Source organism: Peromyscus leucopus, chromosome 4, assembly GCF_004664715.2.
Source record: "Peromyscus leucopus breed LL Stock chromosome 4, UCI_PerLeu_2.1, whole genome shotgun sequence".
Lineage (NCBI taxonomy): Eukaryota > Metazoa > Chordata > Mammalia > Rodentia > Cricetidae > Peromyscus > Peromyscus leucopus.
In genome coordinates, this window is record NC_051066.1 from 59,971,766 (window position 1) to 59,980,317 (window position 8,552).

General features: G+C 42.1%; 1 pseudogene; it reads left to right on the forward strand.

Annotated features, from left to right (window-relative positions):
* The first annotated feature begins 1,202 nt into the window (after positions 1–1,202).
* Positions 1,203–2,123, forward strand: LOC114703613 (annotated as a pseudogene).
* Positions 2,124–8,552: the final 6,429 nt, after the last annotated feature.

Here is an 8,552-nt window from a genome sequence, read left to right on the forward strand (position 1 = left end):
AATTAAGACCAAAAGAACACAGGGCTGAAGAGATAGTTTAGCAATTATGAGCACTTGCTGCTCCTGCAGAAGATCAGGGTCCAATGCCTAGCACCCACAAAGTGGTGCTACTATCTACTTCCAGGGGGATCCAGCACCCTCTTCTGGCCTCCACAGGCATGAAACACATGTGCAGTATATACATGGATGCAAACAAAACACGATACATATAAGATAAAATAAAAATTAAATCTTTTTTTAAAGGAGTGAAAGAACCCATCTACTCTTCAATAGAAACAGCTTTTCCTGATTCTTGCAATAAATTTTCTCATCTGTGTTCATAAAGAAGTGTCAAGTATGAGTAAGGTCTATATTCTTAACATTTCTAAGGAAATTTGATGACGAGAAGTCAGAAGGGAGTTTTACTAAATTTTCAAAACAATTTAAAATCAGGTTATCAAAATAGTAATAGAGCTTAGTAAAGACAATTCCTTCAGGATAAAGGCAACATAACAGATTAGCATCCTTGTGATCTTGCTCCATAGGGAAAATGCCTGGACTATCTGGTGAAGTGGAAGGAATTCAAGACCGTAGATTTGTACATTATGCTTTTGTTCCAACTATAATTTGGCAGAGAAACAAAAGGCTGACAAATACTGTTGTAATCCCTGCCTGGCATGCATCTAATCTATGTATGAATTGCTAAAGCATTTATGCTGAGATAATAAGTCCAGCTTCCTTTCATAAAAGGAAAGACAAATGAAGACTCTCCTATAGTTCCCACAGTAAAAGTAGGCAGTTCTCCGTCTCAGAATCCTTTCTTCTTTTTTGGGGGGGGGGGGGGGGCGTGCATGGGGGTGGAAGTGGTTCGAGACAGAGTTTCTCTGTGTAGCCCAGCTATCCTGGAATTTACTCTGTAGACCAGGCTGGCCTCAAACTCAGAGATCTGTCTGCCTCTGCCTCTTAAGGTGTGTGCCACCACTGCCTAGCTTTTGAATCTTTTTAAATTCAAAGAAAAACAGGGCTTCCAGTTATAATAGATTATCACCTTCAGTATTCACCATGTGCCATGTGTGAAACAAAAACTGGAAAATATTTAAACATTTATATTAAAGCAGGAACAGTCCCATTAAATAGTAATGTGGCTATGACTTAAGAAAACAAAACAGGCGAACGGAATCTCAGCGATCCTCAGTCCCTGCCGCATCCCCCTGCCTGTCGCCATGGCCGCCTACAAGCTAATGCTGATCCAGCACGACGAGAGTGCCTGGAACCTAGAGAACCGTTTCAGCCGCTGGTACGACGCCGACCTGAGCCCGGCGGGCCACGAGGAGGTGAAGCGCGGCGGACAAGCGTTGCGAGATGCTGGCTATGAATTTGACATCTGCTTCACCTCCGTGCAGAAGAGAGCCATCCGGACCCTGTGGACAGTCCTGGATGCCATGGACCAGATGTGGCTGCCAGTAGTCAGGACTTGGAGCCTCAATGAGCAACACTATGGGGACTGACTGGTCTCAATAAAGCAGAAACTGCTGCTAAGTATGGTGAGGCACAGGTAAGATCTGGAGGCGATGTCCCACCACCTCCGATGGAGCCTGATCATCCCTTCTACAGCAACATCAGCAAGGATCACAGGTATGCAGACCTTACTGAAGACCAGCTGCCCTCCTGTGAGAGCCTGAAGGACACTATTGACAGAGCACGGCCCTTCTGGAATGAAGAAATTGTCTCCCAGATCAAGGAGGGGAAGAGTCCTGATTGCGGCCCATGGCAACAGCCTTTGGGGCATTGTCAAACATCTATCTGGAGGGTCTCTCAGAAGAGGCCATCATGGAGCTGAACCTGCCAACTGGCATCCCCATTGTCTATGAATTGGACAAGAACTTGAAGCCTGTCAAACCCATGCAGTTCCTGGAGATGAAGAGACCGTGCGGAAAGCCATGGAAGCTGTGGCCGCTCAGGGGAGGGTCAAGAAGTGAAGGCCAGCAGGCCGACTCCTACCCCAGTACCCTCCTCCCTGCCTGTTTATGCCTCCGGCACCCTTCCCCAACACCCTTCCCCAACACCCTTCCCCAACACCCTTCCCCAACACCCGTCACGCTGACTACATCTGTAGGATCTTAACTTTAGGTTGTAGCTGCAGATGAGAACCTGCAGCTCCCATTTTCATTTTAGTATTTTATCCCCTGCACCCACTCCCTTCATAGAATCTAGTCAGAATAACACCTCTGGGGTGCAGGTTCCTGGTCCACATCCAGGAACCGCTCCCCTCCCAGGAGAGTTGAGAGGTAGTAATTACAGTTTTTCTTAGTCTTTGTTTACTAAGGGTCTGCTTTAGGAAGAGGTCTGAGAGGAACCATGCTGGGGTATGACCAACGAGAAGCTGCAGCCTAATTTTGTCCCTGGAGCCTGTCCTGCACCCTTGTTAGGTAACTGGGGACTGTAGCCATTCCAGGAGAGGGTAAAAGTAATTTGCATGGTGATTTAAAAGATACTACCTTCCTCTCTGACTAAAGGAGCTGCTGGCCCCAGAAGGTTGGAATCAATCCTGTCAAGTCTATGTGTTACATTCACTTTTACCAAAAAAAAAAAAAAAAGTACATATATATTTATCAGCACACAAAAGCCCCTCTGAGGTTTCTAGTGGTGACTGGAATAGTCCCATGTGGTCACCAGAAAATAAGCCATTCCTCATAGCAAATGGGATAAATTCCTTGATCTCAAGGGGCAGGAGTGCCTCTTGCTGTATTTTAGGATTCCTCTGTCTTGTCTTGTAGAGGTGACGTGCCCCTTGATCATGTCCAGGTTTCTGTCTTTCACTGCCTGACTCATGTTCTAGCTGCTTGACCCTATCATGTGGGTTCAGAACTCATTTGGGCATAAATACTAAATCTCTTTCCAGATCAGTGTAATAAAAGAATGATGTACAATTTAAAAAAGAAAAGAAAACAAAATAAAACAAAGAAATTAAGAAAGAAATAGTTTACACTTTTCCAGGTTTCTTCAACACGTGGTATGCTGAGAACAACTATGTTCTCAAACCTACTATAGCAAGCACTGTTTTATTACACTTCAACTGAAGTATTTGAAGAAAATGAAGCTAACACAAAAAGGTTCTGGGAAATAGAAAACTTAGTATTTCATTTTACATACTGTTTCACTTAAATGCAATGATCTGCTTTGCAGTCTCAAGGGATCTTTGGGTTATGTATTCCTTTATGTCCTTTGAAACTATTAGTTGAGTATCACAGAGCTGCCAAATATTGATGCATTCCAATTACAATATAAAAAACACATTTTTAATGCCACCACTCTTCTCCACAATAAAGGTTTCGTTTAACAATAAGTTACTGGGAGGCTGTCAAGATCACAGTAGCAGATAAATTGTTTCTAATTATCTAATTTCCAACAAAAGCTTAAATTTTATCACTGACAACAAAGGAAGTCAGAACGGAAGTGACGGCTTTACCTGATTGATTTTGGGAAATGCTTGTGAACATCTGAGTCTGAACAGTGAGTTTGTCTTTCAGTTATTCCCTAAAGAAAAAAAAAGCCATTCTAGCTAAATCACACATATTCTTTTTTCTTCTTGGCTGCTTGTGTGTGTGTGTGTGTGTGTGTGTGTGTGTGTGTGTGTGTGTGTGTGTGTGTGTTTATACACGTGAGCACAGATGCCTGATGAGGCCAGAAGAGGGCACTGGATCCCCTGGCACTAGAGTTAAAAATGGCTGTAAGACACTTGACATGGGTATTTGGAAAGGAACTCTGTACCTCTGCAAGAACAGCAAGCACTCTTAACCACAGAGCTATCTCCGTGTTCTTTTTCTTAAGACACCGTTGCAGCCTGGGAAGTGACAGAAGAGCTTTATGTAGACTATCCATGATATCACACAGAATAAGTGAAATAATCTTATCTATAATCATTTGGCTCCTTCTTCAAAGACATTTTAAGCAAGTAAAACTGGCAATTTGGAAACTGGGAGTACATAAAAACAAGGAATACAGCAATTAGTACAGCTTGTGATGCTGCCTTGAAATGACTATAAAAATAGTTGTGCCTTCTTGAAACCCATTGACGAGTATCAAATGCATTGAGAGGCCCTGGTTATGCTGGGAGCTAAATAACTTACTGTCCATTTCACATTTCCAGAGAGTACAAAACAACCTAGATATAGGACTATCTCTGGCTCTCTAGATGGCACATACACACACACACACACACACACACACACACACACACACGGGGGGGGGGGGGGGAGTGGGAGTAGAAGCAATTAAACTGGTAAGAAACCTTTCCAGAAGCAATTGCTCTCATGGCTACAGTATTTTATATCTGAAGTGAATGCTAACACTTACAGGAATATGGTGATATTTTCCTTCATTGGTCCTATCCATTGTACTGATTAATTATAATTTTCTAAGATTTTTTAATGATGTTATTGTAGCAGGAACCTTAAAAGTTCTTATTAATAAAATCAAACCTGAGCCAGGTATTGGATTGAACTGGAAGATCAGAGAACCAGAACAAGCCACAGCTACCTTACCTCGCTGGATCCTCAGCTGGTCTTGTTTCCTCAGACTAGAAGGCTCTGTGTCCTCATACCAATGGCTCTCAGCTGAACTGCTGCTCGAAAGCCTGAAGCTTAACCAGCTAAAAGCTCAACCAGGCCAAATGCTTCTAGTTTCTGGTCCTCAAGCCTTATATACCTTTCTGCTTTCTGCCTCACTCCCTGGGATTAAAGGCTCGCTTTCTGAGATTAAAGGCGTGTGTCACCATGCTTGATTGTATCTTTGAACACATGGATTTCTATTTCTGGAATGCTAGGATTAAAGGGAAGTGCTACCACTGCCTATCCTCTATGCTTAATATTGTGGCTATTCTGTCTCTGACCCCAGATAAGTTTATTAGGGTGCACAATATTTTGGGGAACACAATACCACCACATTTCCCTTTTGTCTAAAATTTAAAAAAGATTATAACTAATACAAGAAAAATTATATCCAATAAGTATATACAATATACACAGTCAAGATTACATTAACGATGTCTAGTCCATTAACATTTGACAGATTCAGACAAAAAATTCCATTATATATATTAACAATGTCCAGTCCAGTAACATTTGATAAACTCAGACAAAAAATTTTCATTACTTATCTTATTTAAAACAAGTAGTTCCTTTTTTAAAATATTTTTTCTTTTCATAATAGATTCAGTAATCTACCTTTTGTCATTTTTGTATCTTCCCCTTTTTCTTTTTAGAATAGATTCAATGATCTACCCATTTATCCTATTATTTCTTTATCTTTTTTCTCAGAGTAGATTTCAATGATCTACATCAAATCTATATTCTCTTTTTTCTTTTTTTAAACAAAAACTCTAAGTCTAATCTCCATGTTCAGCTTTTTTCCTGACCATTAACAATTAACGACTTGTAACCAACCATCATAAACAATGACAATATCCATAACTCAAACGACCAAAAACCTCCCATCCCACCTCTTGGGAATGTGTGCGTCATTTTCTTAAAATTACTTCCTGCTTTCTAGGGTGAAGACATCTTTAAGGAATCCTGAAAAGAAAGATTTTGGGTTAATTGTCAAGTCCTGTATCATTTGTCCAGTCACTGCATAATGAGAAAGTGCAGGGTTTGTTTTAAGTCTTTGTTGAAGTACTCTGTCAGGCTGGATCATCTCAGCTAGCCATTTCAAAATTGTCCTGAGCAGTTTGTAGTCCTAAGCTGATCTTTCCTTGGTGTTAATCAGCTTAATGGCTTTACCATAGTCCTTGCAGAATCATCATTGTAGGGTCCTGTCATCTTTTTGAAGATTTCAAAGTCACTGTTAGGTGTGGTCATGGTTCACTGCAGACTTTTTTTTTTTTTTTTTTTTTTGTGCCTCCTCTGTGGTTTGGAGCAATCACAGTCTGATAAATGTCTGTCTCTTGGAACCACGAATGTTCTTCCCTAGAAGAGAATATCTTCACAGCAATTTTTCCCCACCATTTGTCTTGCCAAACTTTTCCAAACTGACCTTTGCCGATGCTTTCTTGTAACACGATGATCCTGGCAATTCTTTTCCGAACAAACAGCAGTAAACCTTTTGTCCCAGGTAGCAGCATCATTGCAGTCACCAACACGATGAGAAGAAGCCAGCAACTCGGAGTAGCAGCCACTGCCTCTATGGTCCCACCACTGTTTGTGATCCGGGCCGAAGCTTCTTCCAAGTCTCCTAGGCTGGCCTCAAACTTGGGATCCTCCTGCCTTTCCCTCCTTCAGTAAAACCTACCGGCATGCGCCACCACAACTGGCCAAGTGTAGCTCGGGCCTTAGCTGGGGCCCACAAAGCCACAGACAAGCAGCTTTTTCATGAATTCATACCACGAATGTTGGGTGCCATGTTATTATTATTATTTACATCCTGACCACAGTTTTCCCTCCCCCTTACCCTATCCCTCTTCCTCCCTTCTGTCCCCCATCCACTCCTCCTCTGTTTCTCTTCAGAAAAGGGCAGGGCCTTCCATGGATATCAACCAGTCCATGGTATATCAAGTTGCAGTAAAACTAGGCACCTCCCCTCCTGCTAAGGCTGGACAAGGCAACTAGTATAAGGAATAGGGTCTCAAAAGTCAGCAAAAGAATCAGAGACAGCCCCTACTCCCACTGTTAGGAGTCCCACAAAAATACCAAGCTACACAACTGTAACATATATGTAGAGGGCTTAGGTTAATCCCATGCAGGTTTCCTGGTTGTTGGTGCAGTCTGTGAGCCCCTGTGAGCTCAGCTTACATGATTCTGTGGTTTTTCTTGTGATACCCTTAGCACCTCTGGCTCCTACAATCTTTCCTCCCCCTTTTCCACGGGATTCATGTAGCTCTAACTAATGGTTGGCTGTGGATCTCTGCATCTGTTTCCATCAGTTACTGGATGAAGCCTCTCTGATGACAACTGGGCTAGGCACCAATCAATGAGTACAGCAGAATACTGTTAGGCATTGTTACATTGACGTTTTTCTTTTTGCCAGTCATGTTTTGTTCCATCCTGACTCTCCAGGCTATACAGCCTCTAATGTTCATGAAATATTTTTATATCAGAAGATTCCCCTAAGAACTTGAAGAGAAGCCAAGCAATGTTGGTGGCACCCTTTAATCACAGCACTCAGGAGACAGAGGCAGGTGGATCCCTGAGTTCAAGGCCAGTCTGGTCTACAGAGCAAGTTCCAGGACAGCCAGGACTACACAGAGAAATCCTGCCTTAAAAAAAAATAAATGAATGAAAATATAATAATAATAACAATTTGATAAAAATAAGAATCTCTCTGTGCTGGCAGATGGTTTTATACAACTCACTGCAGCACACATGACCTGGTGACTTGGACTCTGAACCGTGGAGAAGTCTCACAGGAAGTTGTTGGTGGGTGAAATGCAGTCTCTCTATCTCACAAATTCTGCCCTGAAGAACATAGTAGAAATGGCTTATACTAAACACAGCTCCAATATATACTCTTTGATCCTGTAAATAATATTTCTTTTTTTACTGCATTTTTAGTGGTAGTGATGGTGGTTTGTGTGTGTATTTGTGTGTGTGTGTGTGTGTGTGTGCACTGTCTTGCCAGTTCTAAATAATCCTTTATAATTAGGCTTATTTTTTTAATTTCTCAAAGGTAATAAAAATCAGTTGTATTCCCAAGGGTTTTAAGAAATATGACATTGCACTGAGGATTAGTTTACAACACATATCCCACCTTTCAGTGAATCCTGTATTTTGAGACAGGGCCTCAAATAGCCCAGACTGGCCTCATATGTAGGCCAAAGATGATATTGAACTTATTTGTTTTCAGTGTTTTTACTGAAATAAATTAATTGTGCATAAAAAAGAAATATGTATTTTAAATGAGGTTCTAGTGTTAGAATTATGATTATGAAAATAGGGTTAAGCTGGGCGGTGGTGGCACACGCCTTTAATCCCAGCACTCGGGAGGCAGGCGGATCTCTGTGAGTTCGAGGCCAGCCTGATCTATATAGTGAGTTGCAGGACAGCCAGAGCCTACACAGAGAAACCCTGTCTCACAAAGACAAACAAGAAGTGAGACAGTGACACAAACCAACCACAGGACAGATAAACTGGCCTACAAGATCTGATGTAGTGGATTTGCTGCCCTGTTGCTTTTACCATCGCAAATTTAACTTGCAAATTGCAACAGCAGTGGGCAGGGCACTGGGCAGAAGGCCTGCTGCTGGAGCAGGAGCTGAGAACTTCATCTGATCCACAAGTTGGAGGCAGAGGGAGAAAGACAGAACTGACATGGGCCTTTGAAAGCTCAAAGCCCGGTGACACACCTCCTCCAACAAGAACATTCCTCATAATCCTTCCAAAAACAGTTCAGGTAACTAGGGGCCAAGCATTCAAATATGTGCACCTATGGGGACTGTCTTAGCTAGGGTTCTAGTGCTGTAAAGAGACTCCATGACTATGGCAACTCTTTAAAGGAAAACACTTAACTTGGGCTGCCTTGCAGGTTCAGAGGTTTAGTCCATTGTCATCATGGCAGGAAGCATGATGGCATTCAGGGTG